Source organism: Xenopus laevis, chromosome 6S (assembly GCF_017654675.1).
Source record: "Xenopus laevis strain J_2021 chromosome 6S, Xenopus_laevis_v10.1, whole genome shotgun sequence".
Classification (NCBI taxonomy): Eukaryota; Metazoa; Chordata; class Amphibia; order Anura; family Pipidae; genus Xenopus; species Xenopus laevis.
In genome coordinates this window covers 45,192,137-45,209,525 of record NC_054382.1, presented here as the reverse complement: position 1 = coordinate 45,209,525, position 17,389 = coordinate 45,192,137, and the positions used below count along the sequence as shown (strand labels likewise).

Below are 17,389 nucleotides of genomic sequence, written 5' to 3'. Positions count from 1 at the left end.
TGGATTCGTCAGAATGTGTACTTTCTGAAAATATATGGTTTTCTGGGGTCTCTGTACTGTTAGGGGGGTCTAATGTCGCATAATACACACACCAGGTGCTTATATTGCAGCAGCCAGCGCGTCAGCTGTGAAAATGTATATACACTATTGTCATTTGGGGGTCTCTGTGCGCCACATAGTTTGGTATATCTATGCATATTGGGCATCAAAGTGTTCAGTAGACCTCTGGCGTTCATATTTAGGATGTTTTATGCTGTTACGAAATGTGGGGCATATAATGGGGTCAAATTCAATCTTTCTGACAATTTTCAGAAATTTGATAAAAACCGTTATGTTCAGCATTGCTTTGCAGTTTGGCAGTTTGCAGTAGAAACACATATTTACCCATATTGGATTCGTCAGAATGTGTACTTTCTGAAAATATATGGCTTTCTGGGGTCTCTGTACTGTTAGGTGGTCTAATGTCGCATATTACACACACCAGGTGCTTATATTGCAGCAGCCAGCGCGTCAGCCGTGAAAATGTATATACACTATTGTCATTTGGTGGTCTCTGTGCGCCGCATAGTTTGGTATATCTATGCATATTGGGCATCAAAGTGTTCAGTAGACCCCTGGCGTTCATATTTAGGATGTTTTATGCTGAAACGTTACGAAATGTGGGGCATATAATGGGGTAAAATTCAATCTTTCTGACGATTTTCAAAAATTTGATAAAAACCGTTATGTTCAGCATTGCTTTGCAGTTTGGCAGTTTGCAGTAGAAACACACATTTACCCATATTGGATTCGTCAGAATGTGTACTTTCTGAAAATATATGGTTTTCTGGGGTCTCTGTACTGTTAGGGGGGTCTAATGTCGCATAATACACACACCAGGTGCTTATATTGCAGCAGCCAGCGCGTCAGCCGTGAAAATGTATATACACTATTGTCATTTGGGGGTCTCTGTGCGCCACATAGTTTGGTATATCTATGCATATTGGGCATCAAAGTGTTCAGTAGACCCCTGGCGTTCATATTTAGGATGTTTTATGCTGATAAGTTACGAAATGTGGGGCATATAATGGGGTAAAATTCAAGCTTTGTGACGATTTTCAGAAATTTGATAAAAACGGTTACGTTCAGCATTGATTTGCAGTCTGGCAGTTTGCAGTAGAAACACTTATTTAACCATATTGGATTCGTCAGAATGTGTACTTTCTGAAAATATATGGTTTTCTGGGGTCTCTGTACTTTTAGGGGGGTCTAATGTCGCATAATACACACACCAGGTGCTTATATTGCAGCAGCCAGCGCGTCAGCCGTGAAAATGTATATACACTATTGTCATTTGGGGGTCTCTGTGCGCCACATAGTTTAGTATATCTATGCATATTGGGCATCAAAGTGTTCAGTAGACCCCTGGCGTTCATATTTAGGATGTTTTATGCTGATACGTTACGAAATGTGTGGCATATAATGGAGTAAAATTCAAGCTTTCTGACAATTTTCAGAAATTTGATAAAAACCGTTATGTTCAGCATTGCTTTGCAGTTTGGCAGTTTGCAGTAGAAACACTTATTTACCCATATTGGATTCGTCAGAATGTGTACTTTCTGAAAATATATGGTTTTCTGGGGTCTCTGTACTCTTAGGGGGGTCTAATGTTGCATAATACACACACCAGGTGCTTATATTGCAGCTGCCAGTGCGTCAGCCGTGAAAATGTATATACACTATTGTCATTTGGGGGTCTCTGTGCGCCACATAGTTTGGTATATCTATGCATACTGGGCATCAAAGTGTTCAGTAGACCCCTGGCATTCATATTTAGGATGTTTTATGCTGATAAGTTACGAAATGTGGGGCATATAATGGGGTAAAATTCAAGCTTTGTGACGATTTTCAGAAATTTGATAAAAACCGTTACGTTCAGCATTGCTTTGCAGTTTGGCAGTTTGCAGTAGGAACACATATTTACCCATATTGGATTCGTCAGAATGTGTACTTTCTGAAAATATATGGTTTTCTGGGGTCTCTGTACTGTTAGGGGGTCTAATGTCGCATATTACACACACCAGGTGCTCATATTGCAGCAGCCAGCGCGCGTCAGCCGTGAAAATGTATATACACTATTGTCATTTGGGGGTCTCTGTGCGCCACATAGTTTGATATATCTATGCATATTGGGCATCAAAGTGTTTAGTAGACCCCTGGCGTTCATATTTAGGATGTTTTATGCTGATAAGTTACGAAATGTGGGGCATATAATGGGGTAAAATTCAAGCTTTGTGACGATTTTCAGAAATTTGATAAAAACCGTTACGTTCAGCATTGCTTTGCAGTTTGGCAGTTTGCAATAGGAACACATATTTACCCATATTGGATTCGTCAGAATGTGTACTTTCTGAAAATATATGGTTTTCTGGGGTCTCTGTACTGTTAGGGGGGTCTAATGTCGCATATTACACACACCAGGTGCTCATATTGCAGCAGCCAGCGCGCGTCAGCCGTGAAAATGTATATACACTATTGTCATTTGGGGGTCTCTGTGCGCCACATAGTTTGGTTTATCTATGCATATTGGGCATCAAAGTGTTTAGTAGACCCCTGGCGTTCATATTTAGGATGTTTTATGCTGATAAGTTACGAAATGTGGGGCATATAATGGGGTAAAATTCAAGCTTTGTGACAATTTTCAGAAATTTGATAAAAACCGTTATGTTCAGCATTGCTTTGCAGTTTGGCAGTTTGCAGTAGAAACACTTATTTACCCATATTGGATTCGTCAGAATGTGTACTTTCTGAAAATATATGGTTTTCTGGGGTCTCTGTACTGTTAGGTGGTCTAATGTCGCATAATACACACACCGAGTGGTTATATTGCAGCAGCCAGCGCGTCAGCCGTGAAAATGTCTATACATATTGTCATTTGGGGGTCTCTGTGCGCCACATAGTTTGGTATATCTATGCATATTGGGCATCAAACTGTTTAGTAGACCCCTATGTTTATATTTAGGATGCTTTATGCTGGTAATGATACATGGACAATACGATGCTGGAAAGTTGAAGCTTTGAGGCAATTTCCAGATATTTCACCAAAACCGCCAAATTTGGCAAAGCCTTGCGACTCAGTAGTTTGGAGCAGAAAGGCATGGGTACCCATTTTAGATTCCGTAGAATGTGTACTTTCCAAAAATATATGGGTTTGGGGGGTAAACATATATTTCTGTGTTTTTTACCCCGCAAAAATGCAGTCAATGTGTTGATTTTTCATTAGCTGAAGTTACCCACGGGACTGTTTGTATGCGCTAACTTCATTTTGGGGCCTCTAAATGCCAGATACTTTGGTAAACTTATGAACAATGTCCACCAAAATGTTCAGAGGAACCCTGGCAATCATATTTAGGGTGCTTTTTCTTAGTACGTAATGACACATGGGTGATATGGTGCTGGGAAGTTGAAGCTTTGAGGCAATTTTCAGATATTTCACCAAAACCGGCAACTTTGGGAAAGCCTTGCGACTCGGTAGTTTGGAGCAATAAGGCATGGGTACCCATTTTAGATTCTGTAGAATGTGTACTTTCCAAAAATGTATGGGTTTGGGGGGTAAACATATATTTCTGTGTTTTTACCCCACAAAAATGCAGTCAATGTGTTGATCTTTCATTAGCTGAAGTTACCCACAGGACTATTTGTATGCGCTAACTTCATTTTGGGGCCTCTAAATGCCAGATACTTTGGTAAACCTATGAACAATGGCCACAAAACTGTTCGGAGGAACCCTGGCAATCATATTTAGGGTGCTTTTTCTTGGTGCATAACGATACATGGGTGATATGGTGCTGAGAAGTTGAAGCTTTGAGGCAATTTTCAGATATTTCACCAAAACCGACAATTGTGGGAAAGCCTTGCGACTCAGTAGTTTGGAGCAGAAAGGCATGGGTACCCATTTTAGATTCTGTAGAATGTGTACTTTCCAAAAATATATGGGTTTTGGGGGGTAAACATATATTTCTGTGTTTTTACCCCACAAAAATGCAGTCAATGTGTTGATTTTTCATTAGCTGAAGTTACCCACGGGACTGTTTGTATGCGCTAACTTCATTTTGGGGCCTCTAAATGCCAGATACTTTGGTAAACTTATGAACAATGGCCACCAAAATGTTCAGAGGAACCCTGGCAATCATATTTAGGGTGCTTTTTCTTAGTACGTAATGACACATGGGTGATATGGTACTGGGAAGTTGAAGCTTTGAGGCAATTTTCAGATATTTCACCAAAACCGACAACTTTGGGAAAGCCTGGCGACTCAGTAGTTTGGAGCAATAAGGCATGGGTACCCATTTTAGATTCTGTAGAATGTGTACTTTCCAAAAATGTATGGGTTTGGGGGGTAAACATATATTTCTGTGTTTTTACCCCACAAAAATGCAGTCAATGTGTTGATCTTTCATTAGCTGAAGTTACCCACAGGACTATTTGTATGCACTAACTTCATTTTGGGGCCTCTAAATGCCAGATACTTTGGTAAACCTATGAACAATGGCCACCAAACTGTTCGGAGGAACCCTGACAATCATATTTAGGGTGCTTTTTCTTGGTGCATAACGATACATGGGTGATATGGTGCTGAGAAGTTGAAGCTTTGAGGCAATTTTCAGATATTTCACCAAAACCGACAATTGTGGCAAAGCCTTGCGACTCAGTAGTTTGGAGCAGAAAGGCATGGGTACCCATTTTAGATTCAGTAGAATGTGTACTTTCCAAAAATATATGGGTTTGGGGGTAGGGATGTAGCGAACCGCCGAGTATGTGTTCGCGAACGCCGTTCGCGAACACCGGCAAAAAATGCGAACAGTTCGCGAACTGTTCGCGAACTTCGAACATCCGAAAATCGTTCGATTCGAACGATCGTAGGATTTTTAATCGTTCGATCGAACGATTTTCGTTCAAATCGAACGAAAATCGTTCGATTTTAGCGATCGAATGGTCGAATGGTCGAACGGTTTTGACGCGAACGCCTATTGGCGAACGTCGCGCGACGTTCGCGAACTTGCGGCGGACGCGAACAGCCGATGTTCGCGCGAACAAGTTCGCCGCAGAACAGTTCGCTACATCCCTATTTGGGGGGTAAACATATATTTCTGTGTTTTTACCCCACAAAAATGCAGTCAATGTGTTGATTTTTCATTAGATTAAGTTACCCACGGGACTGTTTGTATGCGCTAACTTCATTTTGGGGCCTCTAAATGCCAGACACTTTGGTAAACTTATGAACAATGGCCACCAAAATGTTCAGAGGAACCCTGGCAATCATATTTAGGGTGCTTTTTCTTAGTACGTAATGACACATGGGTGATATGGTGCTGGGAAGTTGAAGCTTTGAGGCAATTTTCAGATATTTCACCAAAACCGACAACTTTGGGAAAGCCTTGCGACTCAGTAGTTTGGAGCAGAAAGGCATGGGTACCCATTTTAGATTCAGTAGAATGTGTACTTTCCAAAAATATATGGGTTTGGGGGGTAAACATATATTTCTGTGTTTTTACCCCACAAAAATGCAGTCAATGTGTTGATTTTTCATTAGATGAAGTTACCCACAGGACTATTTGTATGCGCTAACTTAATTTTGAGGCCTCTAAATGCCAGATACTTTGGTAAACCTATGAACAATGGCCACCAAATTGTTTGGAGGAACCCTGGCAATCATATTTAGGGTGCTTTTTTTTGGTGCGTAACGATACATGGGTGATATGGTGCTGGGAAGTTGAAGCTTTGAGGCAATTTTCAGATATTTCACCAAAACCGACAATTTTGGGAAAGCCTTGCGACTCAGTAGTTTGGAGCAGAAAGGCATGGGTACCCATTTTAGATTCGGTAGAATGTGTACTTTCCAAAAATATATGGGTTTTGGGGGGTAAACATATATTTCTGTGTTTTTACCCCACAAAAATGCAGTCAATGTGTTGATCTTTCATTAGCTGAAGTTACCCACAGGACTATTTGTATGCGCTAACTTCATTTTGAGGCCTCTAAATGCCAGATACTTTGGTAAACCTATGAACAATGGCCACCAAATTGTTTGGAGGAACCCTGGCAATCATATTTAGGGTGCTTTTTTTTGGTACGTAATGATACATGGGCGATATGGTGCTGGGAAGTTGAAGGTTTGAGGCAATTTTCAGATATTTCACCAAAACCGACAATTTTGGGAAAGCCTTGCGACTCAGTAGTTTGGAGCAGAAAGGCATGGGTACCCATTTTAGATTCAGTAGAATGTGTACTTTCCAAAAATATATGGGTTTGGGGGGTAAACATATATTTCTGTGTTTTTACCCCACAAAAATGCAGTCAATGTGTTGATTTCTCAGTAGCTGAAGTAAAGTCCTGATCAATTTGGATGTGCTAACTTCATATTGGTGTCTCTAAATGCCAGATACTTTGGTAAACCTATGCATAATGGGTATCAAACTGTTCAGTGGACCCCTGGCAATCATATTTCAGGTGCTTTTTCTTGGTACCTAATATAGTTTGGGATATGCGGAGCAGCAAAATAAAACCTTTGAAATGATTTTTCAGAATTTTTAATTTTTTTTTGAAAAACCGCTATTTTCAGACAAGCTTTTATGTTTGGTAGTTGGGAGTAGAGAGACATAGTTACCCATTTTGTAATCGGCAGAATGTGTACTTTTCAAAAATGTATGGTTTTCTGGGGTAAACCTACGGTTTCAGGATTTTTTGCCTTGGAATCTAAAGCATGCTGTTTTCTGCCTTAGTGCTTTCAAAATTCGGTAATATACTGCCGGGAGTTTTTGCTGTACAGAAATCCTAAATCTCCCTAAAACTATACATATCTGGTATTGGCACGTTCGAGAGACATAAGGCTTTCCAAATCAGTTGGATTTTCATCCCTAAAATGAAATATTTTTCTGGTATAAATTGATATACGATGAAAAATGGTAATTTTTCATTTTTTTTTGGTATTTAGCACTATAAATTTTTTTGCACAGGTGGAAATACATGAAAACTCAGGCAGATTTAGAAAGCTCAGTTTCTACCGAAAAAAACAATGTATAGTTTTCCTAGGTAAACTATAGGTTTCCCCTCAGAAAATGCCCCTAAAGTGAGAGAGCACAAAATGTTTCAAAAACGGCTGGCATTTCGCGTAACCAAAATGTGAAATTCTGCTGGCACTTAAAGGGTTAATTTATGTTACACTTTTAGTACTCTATAAGCAGGTGTGTCAGGAAGAAGTGATAAATCATGTTTGCAGTTTCATACATAATGGAGTGAGCCTGCAGATGTTGCCCAGAACATAGATCAGGGTTGGGAATGTCATATAAATATCAGTGAACATCTCATTACAATAAAATTATAATCAAGTCTTCCTACATATCCTTAATAAGAATAAAATTACATTTTAGGCTACCATTCAAGGGGGAAATTCACTAACGGGTAAAAATTCGCCAGTGTGGCTTCGCCCCCTTCACCACACTTCGCACAGACAATGCTAATTCACTAAGTTGCAAAGTTTCGTCGCCATCGCTGAACGCTTGGAAGTTGCGCTAGCATTACTACGGCAGGCACAGCGAAGTTGCGCTAGCGTTAGATAATAATAACAGCAGGAAGTTAGATTTCAATGGACGTATATGTTGCAGCAAATACATTATATTACACAAGCCCAGGGAACCTTAATAAAAGAAAATAGAGTTGTTATATTGCCCTAAACATGAGCCCAGTGTATAGTTTATGTGCCATATATAAGGAAATGTAGGGGGGAAGGAGGGTACCCAAAAAAAAAATGTACGATCTTTTTCAGCCTATCACCCTGTAAAAAGGAAAAGACACCAGCATTTTTTGTGACTTAGAAAAATGTAAAGCTTTATTTGGACCAAGTCCTATCTACTCTATTACAGTTTGCTTGGTCTAAGGTGGTGAAGGTAAGTCTGGCGATAGAGGTAACCTTCAGTAAAAACAATAACTTAGTGAATTTGCGTAGTAACGCTCTTTCACCAGAGCGAGAATACAGCTGGCGTTAGAGTACGAAGTTGCGCTAGAGTCTATCGCCTTCGCTAGCGTAATTACGCCAGCACCCGTTAGTAAATCGGTGAAGTGCCGAAATGACGTCACACTGGTGAATTTTCGCCAGCGTTAGCCACTTCACCCTTTAGTAAATTTGCCCCCAAGTTTCAACTAGAACACATTTTCAGACCTTACATGTGAGCCAGTTTGTAGAAACAGTTCCTAGCTCATCAAATGACAGTCATGATATTGCCTGCACAGAAATGACATTTGGGGAGATATAGACTTGATGAAGTCATTAACAACAGGACCCTTTTCTTAGAAACCATTTGAGCAGTCAAGATGCATGAGACATGAAGAGCTGGATTTCTGCTGCTTAATTTGCTCCTTCAGATATCTTTTCTCTTTGAGCAATGTATCAAAGCAAGGTTATGCTGATTTTATTATTACATCTTGTAAAGCAGAATGAGTTATGTTGGTAAAAGATATTTGCTGGATACAGTGTAATAGTTGCTGTTCAACTACTCCTTTGATGTGACATGTTCGGTTCCTGAGTGCACTGTGCTTTAGAGAAAATTGTGTGTTTTTAGCAGAATGCATGACTTTCCATATATTTAACTTTACACAGTAAGAAGACTTAAAAATAATCTCTTTTCTGTGTTGTGAGCTTTCTGGTTAAGGAATTTGTCACTAATACTGTGTACTTTGCAATCTAATCCAATTAGAGCATCATTTCAATAATGTCTATCCTGCTGGGTTGTTTCTGTTTTCTGTAAGATGCAGATTTATCAAAGGTCAAATTTATTTGTAATAAATTAGAATGTACTCGAAATTGTAATGTTATCTCATGTAAGAAAAAACGTCAACGTCTAAAATTCAAACAAATGTTACTGAACTGAAAACTCAAAATAGAATTTGAATCGAATTAGAATGAAGCTTGATTCAAGTTTTTCTCCGAAAAAAAACTTGAATTTTAGGAAGGCTATTAAAGGAGAAGGTAAGGCTAAAATTAAGTAAGTTTTATTAGAAAGGTCTATATAAATACACCGGTAAACCCTCAAAGTAATGCTGCTCTGAGTCCTCTGTCAAAAGAAACACAGCATTTCTTTCCTTCTATTGTGTACTCATAGGCATCTGTATCAGACTTCCTGTTTTCATCTTAAATCTCCAGGGCACGACCTTGAGCATGCTCAGTTTGTTCCCCCCTCCCTCCCTCCTCGCTGTAATCTAAGCCCAGAACTAAAAGTGAGCAGTGAGAGACTCAGGCAGGAAGTGATGTCACACTAAGCCAATATGGCAGCTGCTATCCTAAACAAACAGAGAGCTTCTAGTGCTGTTTCTCAGGTATGTTAAAGCATTCTGTAGAATAAATATAGTGTTATAGCTTGCACTTTTGTGGCTAATCTATTGGCAATAAACTGCTTCAGTAGCTTTCCTTCTCCTTTAACATCTTCAAATGGGTCAGCGGACCTTTGCCATTGACTTGTATATTAATTTGGCAGGGAATATTCAAATTAGAACTGTTTCCATGGTCAAGGTATGATAAATCTCACATTCAAATTTACTTTCGAGTTGGTGCCTTTAAATTCGAATTTGTGAGTTTTGACACAAATTTTTTTTAGAAAATTCGAATTTGAATTTACCATTCGAACCTTAATAAATCTGCCCCTAAGTATATAGTATTCTAGTGGATTCATTTTCTGTACAGCAGTAAAGAAATGCTAATTAAAATTACACATCCCTGTATTATTCAGTCAAATCAGTGAGAAAGACACTTTGAATGCTAGGGAATTCTACTTTACCATGGCTATAGCCTCACCTTAAAATATGCATTCTCTCTCTTACACACACTACCATATACCATAATAAGTTTACATTGAATAAATATATGTATACTCTTAAGGTGGCTGTACATAGGCAGATTTAACCTGCCAATTTGGGTCCTTTAGACCAATTCAGCAACTTATCTGCCAGTGTTTAGGGCCTTCAGGCAGGTCTCACTGACTGATATCTGGGCAAAAATTGTCCAGATCTCAAATGGGCAAGTTTGATTTTCCCATCGGATCAAGGACTGCATCAGCTAGTTGATGTGGTACTCGTCCCATCAGCTGCTATTCCTATTGGGGAGATCCTTGCCAAATGACTGGATCTTTTAGTGTATGGCCACTTTTACATCTCCATAATTCTCAGTCAGCCAGCAGATGAAGGTCTTTTCTAATTCAATAAAATCTTAACAACCATAGAAGGAAACACATGTCCCACTGAACCTACCATTGCCATGTTTCTATCCACTGATGCTAAACTGAGGGTTATTGAATTGAAAGATTTCCAAGACTGACTTTAGCAATTTGCTTATACTACAAAAAGTGCTGCTCGAAAACACTTTATTTGGAATGCCAAGCCCTGTCCAAAAACAGACAGCTACAGGCACAGTGGGTTTACTGTGTAGAATATTTTACACATCATTTGGTCACTGAATATTTACTCCTTGCTATCCTGGAATTTTAAAACATCATCAAAGTTCTGTGCTGATTATTGCTGTGGGAAATAGCAGCAGTATGTAGGTTAACAGGCACAGAGCAAGCTTTTTTTTATAAATGCAAACTATGGTTCCTTTAATTGGAAGAAATTGACATGCAGATTAAGATCAAAGTCATTAATCTCATTTAGGAAAAAGCATTGTAGATTGTAGTGGATGAAAGAAAATCTCATTGTGAAATACACAATGCTATTCCTAAACGATTTGCCAAACTGACATTATCATACACGAGTCAGGTATATTAATTAATTAATTTTGTCTTTCTCTGAATTAGATTAAAAAATGATCCTCCCTGGACCACTCAGTTTAATTAAAATGTGCATCTCAACCCATTGCCTCCTAGGATAAGTCAATTACAGTATGTATTTAACACAAATGAAATCCTTCTGTTTTCAAGTTGAAGTGTAGCTGATGAACATGTTTAATACAGAATCAGGAGATAGGGTGGGCCTTTAGTGGAAGGTATATGTCAACAGAAATGAGTCATGGTATTATATTTTTTCAAATTATAGGCACATTTCAAACATGGAAAAGGAAAGAAGAGAGGGAAGACAGACTTTTGTATTCTAAAAAATTCACCTTAAAGAAAGGAAGGAGGTATAATTTACAAGTATCAATTAATTTATTAGAAAAGAAGAAAGTAATAAAACCCCCACCCTCTTAGATACAATGCAAAGTAAATTAATTATAATGATGAACTTAATTGATTTGGTGGTAATTATTATAATCAAAAAAAGATTTTACTGAGTGATATACTCAAATTCATTAATTGAATAAAGTGCCAGTGCTTGTTTAATGTGATCGATGTCCGTGATAGTAAGAGTTGATTGTTTACCCTTCAAATTGATCAATTAATTAAATCAAGAAGGTATGCAAATTCTACCTAATAAAATTAACCATTAGTTTGGCAGAAAATTCAATAGTTATAATACTCGCGCTGATTTCAATCACCCACCATATTCAGTGAAATAACAACGTGCTAAATTGATAACTATTCTAGTACGTTATCAATATTATAATTAAATTCATTATTCTAAAGTGCTAGTGCAATAATTAATGATTAGAAGGTGAATTAATTCATTGTACAAAATTTAAAAATATATATCCCAGACCATTATTTAAAAGAGAAGTCAGAAAAGGAAATTGAAAAGAGGTCCCAAAACTTCTATGAGATGATTTTCTAGGCCCTGGGACTCCACACGGGGAGAAAGTCAAACACTGGGGACTGTGGTCTCAAATGTGACGTTATCTGTCTCAATTGGAAGAGGCTAAACTAGTCTATAAAACCACAGATCCTTCAGTGTCATGGAGAGAAAGAAGAATCAAGAAGAAAGAGATTATAAATGTGGTCCTTGGGAGGCTGAACAGCGCTCAAAATTAAATAAGATCCAACTGATTATAATAAAAGGCTTGGTAAGGCAAATAGTTTGAAATTAAAATTTGTGGATTAGAAGGCTCTGCCGACGCATTTTGCTTAATCGCTTTGTCAAGGCAATGAAACATGGAAAAGGGTCCAAAGTGCAAAAAATCCAATTTTTTTTTTGCCTACTTGCACCTAGACCCTCTGTTTTCTGCCTACTGTTGACATGTACCAATAGATGCACCTTCAGTATGGGGACCAACAGATGAGGGTCAGACTGTAAATGGCTTATTATAGGTGCATCCTGTGATCACCATGTAAGGGGCAGCATGTGGGCATGATGCCACCAATCCTTTGGACACCAGTCTGATTTTCTGGTCCTCCAACCTGATGTGCCAGCAAAAGCACCAAATCATCACCAGATAGATAGTACAAATATGCACTTAACATTATAGCCACAGCTGAATGATACCTTTTGCACCCCTTAGCCTGCCAATACATTTACCTATCTGCAAGTTAAAAAGCTCTATCACTGGACACAAATGCTATCAAGGATAATGGGCACAAGGCTCCATCAGGGTGCAATAAAGATAGCCCTTGAACATGATGCAGTCCCTGTACCTTATGTGCACCAGCAAATTATTTTATGTGAAAACATTTTGCCACAATTTTAATATTTTAAAATATGGATATTTTGGCAGGAGTTCGCATTGTTACACTCTTCCTTGTCAAATATTAATTCTAGATTAAATTATTCGCTTCACTGAACATTTAATAAAGAATGAATGACCTTTTAATTGCTTTGATTTAAAATGAAATTCATTAAATTGCAGAAACTAGGTTATATTTTCTGTACAAGACCTTTTACTTCCATGACAAATTATATTTTATTGTTTTTGTTTTAATTTTTTTTTCCAAATATTAATTGCCATGGGACTGCTTTTCCAATTTTCTGGAAATAGGGATCTCACTGGAGACTGAGAAACCTACTTTGGCTATGGCTTCTTATTTTTTTTTTTATTTATATATATTTTTTTTTAACATTTGCAAAAACAAACATTACAACTTGCCCACATAGGGCCATATCACCGTACAATTGGCAAGAGAAGGCATAATCTGAGCACCATACAGCATCCATACATCAACATGTTATTTTCCTACTATGCATGGCTTCTTATTTTATATCTGCCGTGGCTAGACATGAATTGATATATGGCCTGCTATACAGTATGTATTGCTCCTATTAATACTGCAGGTATACCAATTCTTCTCCATCCTCCTTGCTAAGCGATTGTTGCATGCTAGCATGGCAGTGGAGATCTTGTGGCAGCTCTTGCCCGTGAATACTATGAGCAAAAAACAAGAAGACGGAATGTGTGTAATTACAATAGGGAAAGAGTTAAAACTCTTTCGGGAGAATGTAATTAAAGTCGCAAAAGAGCAAAACAATTCTCACCAATAAGAATAAAAATCCACATCTTGCAATGTAATATTGTTCCTTAAACTGTTATTGCATTGCGAATTGTAATTGCGCATTGCGAATTGTAATTACGCACTCTTAAGAAGTGCTTGAAGGTGTTGTAATCTTTTGGAGAAAACATAACGACTTTTCAGTAAGAAGTTTTATTACATTGACTGCGCATTGACGCAAACTATAAAATTTGCAAACGGTCTTCCACTGTCGGAAGTGGACGCTAAACAGTTTCCGTGTTTGAAAAAGCTATATCAAATTCGCGCATAGCAAAATTTGTTCGCACAAAGGCACAATTTTTCGCATTGCGAATAGTTTTTCCGTTACCGACTTTTATTACATTTCCCATTTAACTCAGAAATTAAATCTGATTGAACTGTAACTAATTTGGCTTCTGTAGGGCTGTTTTTATTGGGTATTATTTGGAGTGCTTAAATAAAGTCTCCTCAAAAGAACTTTACTGTACTGTAGTCTGGGGTGAACTAAGCAAATTTATTGTTACATAATATAATGTACACATGGAGGCTTTTGAAACCATGACAAAACTCTCAGACTATAAAATCACGATTGTCATTACATTTAGTAATATCGGAATATAAAAAGTGCAAATGAAAAAAAGTGCTGAACAATGAGCAAAAATATGAATATCTTGAAAACCTCTAAAAATTTGACTTTTTACAACAATTCTTAGTGAAAAAATCTCTCATTCCCTTTACTTTACAATGTTGTATTTAAAAATTGAATATATCAAATGATCTTCTTTATATCTTAAAGGAGAAGTAAACCCTTGCTTATAAAACCCATATCCCCCTACCCTACATAGACCCCCTCCCTGCTCCCCCCAAGCCTATATGGTACCTTTGGTAAATTTCCCTAACTCTTTACTTACCCCTCAGGGCAGAATCAGGCCATCGGAGTTCACGGGTGACATCTTCTTCTCTTCGGTAAGCTTTGGGAATAGAGCGGCATATTGGCGTATGTGCAGTTGAAGCAATCAGCTGTCTCGCGACAACTGCACATGTGCCTAAAGTCACGGAAATTGCCGAAGCGGCAGAAGAAGACCCGAAGATTACTGAAGAACCAGAAGATGGCAACCGTGAAATCCGATGCCCTGAATCTGCACCAAGGGATAAGTAAAGAGTTAGGCTGGGGGGGGAGCAGGGAGGAGGTCTATGTAGGGTAGGGGGAGGGGTTTTTTATTAGCAAGAGTTTGCTTCTCCTTTAAGTCAAAAAGAATTACACACAGACAGTTACAAACCATTGATTTTCTACAAGCTGGATATGGGAAACATATTTTAAAGCAAGTGCCGAAACAGTTTTAACCCTCTTTTATTCACTTCATTTTATTTAATATGACTTTGATCAGCTGTAATTAAGATTCTGCCGTCATATCAGTTCTAATAGTCTTGTTTTGAGTTCTAATTAAAGACAATTAATGAGAAAAACTGTTCAACTCAGCTGATATTTATTCACTAGGAAATCCTCTTGGGGTTAGAAGTTCCATAAAGACCATGAAAAAGTATGTTCTGAGACACGTATCAAAGTTTTTTCTCCATTATGTCAAAAGGGAGACACTTGTTAAATAGCAGTTTTAAAAATTGAACAAACAAAGGAGCTGCTGAAACACAGTTCTTTAGCATTAAATGTGTCCTGTTTAGTCTATATTTACATTTTTAATAGGTAACTAGAAATGGATTGGTAGGTTCTGGGTATTTTTCATTGCAGTTTCTGTGCAATATATTCAATTCTTTCCAGAGGAACCTGGGTGCCATAGTTGGTGCCACAGATATTCATATAAGAAAAAAAATATAAAGATCTATTTTAGTAATTGATGTGTATGTCCACATCTTAGTGGCACAATTTACTACATGCAGCGAATGTATCACAGGTCAACCATAAGAACAAACACCAATGGATTTAGCAGTTGTGATACAGCATTCAAATCCATACTTACCAGACTTACCAGATATTGCCATCTTTGTTTCTTGGTAAGCAATTTGCCTGTAGTCCGGCACCTTGGATGTGCTCTAGCACTAGATTTGTAATTGGGGATGACTGGAGAGTGATATGGTGAAGAAGAAAGCAAGGTTCCCTTTGTAAAATACAATTTTTAGTGCACTATACAGCACAGTGGTAGAGAGGTTTATCAACTGGAATGCAATCATCTGTCATAATATTTCCTTTTTTTATGTTCAAGCACTATTCTTGCCACTTAGCAGACCATTCATGATTTCTCAATGGGTTTTAGGTAACCACGCTGTGCACTTATGACCTAATTACTAATCAGCTGTGCCACATGTAACTTTGAAATAAGTCATATTAGAAGGTATTTCATGTACATGAAATAGGAACTACCATCAAATCTGTTGGTGGTTGTCCTAAGACATAACAAATATAATATAGGGTTTTGCCCTGTGCTAAACACACTACATTAAAGGTTGTTCACCTTTAAATTAACTTTTAGTATGATGTAGAGAGTGATATTCTGAATAGTTTTTGTTGTTTTTAAATTAATTACATGCATATTTCAGAAGCTTCCAGGCAGGATTTTGGAGAATGTTCACTTACAACACAAAGCACAATGTACAAAGGTACTTGAAAATATCAGTATGGTGTTCACTTGTCTTGTTTATCAGAGGTAGCTAGGGATGCACCAAATACACTGCTTTAGAATTCGGCTGAATCCTGAATCCTTCATCCAAATACTAAACCATATCCAAACCCGTATCTGAACCTTAAAGAGATTCTCTGTGTAGTGTGCGGTTAAACTTTTTTTGGACTTTCTTGTTTGTGTTACAAAAAGTAATGTGATTTTTAGGATTTGGATACCATTTGGCCAGGCACTAAGATTTGGCCGAATCCTGCTGAAAAAAGCCAAATCCCAAACTGAATCCTGCATTCGGTGGTAGCACACTGAATATGCAAATGTTATGGTGCTTACCACAGAAATATCACCCATCACATAGCCTTAAATACATATGCCTCTTCCTCCCCTGTGGATTGAATAGCAACCACCAGGACACCAGGCTAACCTCCCACAGTCAGGGCAGGCAAAGTATGGCACACCCAGGCAGCAAAGGGCATGGCACACAGAGGCAGCATAGGGCAGTGTATGGTATACACAGGCAGTATAGGATAGACACAGGCAGAGGAGGGCCGGAGACAGGGAAACCTATCAGGACCACGCTACGATGAACAGCACACACTGTAGTATATCAATTTGCAATTGGTTTTCATTTTTATTATTTAAGTTTCCAATTTCAGCTGTTTGCTAAGGTCCAATTTACCATAGCAACCATGTATAAAAGACTGGAATATTAATAGGAGAGGCCTGAATAGAAAGACGAGTAATACAAAGTAGCAATAACAATAAATGTGTTGACTTACATAGTGTTTTAGTCAGATAAGAAGACAAATTATTCAAAAACTAAATAAATAATATGATAAATAATGAAGGCCAATGAAGTTGCTTCATATTGGGCATTCTATAAAATACTAAAAATTAACTTAAAGGTGAATCATCCCTTTAAGGAAAAAATATTGTGGCCCTTTAAGAACAGACATTACTTATGCTTCAAGGATACATTCTCGAGGCGTTAGTCACTGAACCCCCACCCCCCCTGTTTAAACTGAACACATGGCCTTACAATAAGAAGAAGGCAATATAATGCTAACAACTGTCCTAGTGGGAATATTGTTATGAACATCTAGAAGGAAAACAGTAGGCTTCTGAAAAACACTGCATTCCCAGTAGGTTTTGTTACTTCACAGTTTAAATGCACATGCACAAACAGTCCTAATTATAAATAACATTTTAGCTTCATATGTACATATATTTATAGCATAAACAGGTAATGGCTTGTACTTACTTAAAATCAGAGATATTCAAGGGATGACATTTTCCTACACACTAGATGACATATGACATATATGGGGTCAGTTGATTAATACATTTCACACAATACTAGGTCTGGTGTCATCATTTTAATATACCTCTCAACAATTTTAAAAT

The 17,389-nt window shown here is 37.9% G+C and overlaps 1 protein-coding gene across 1 annotated transcript in view; it reads left to right on the top strand.

Moving 5' to 3' along the window:
• The window catches only part of LOC108719987 (copine-4), a 216,471-nt gene that overhangs the window by 156,693 nt on the left and 42,389 nt on the right, over window positions 1–17,389 (top strand). The window lies entirely within an intron of this gene.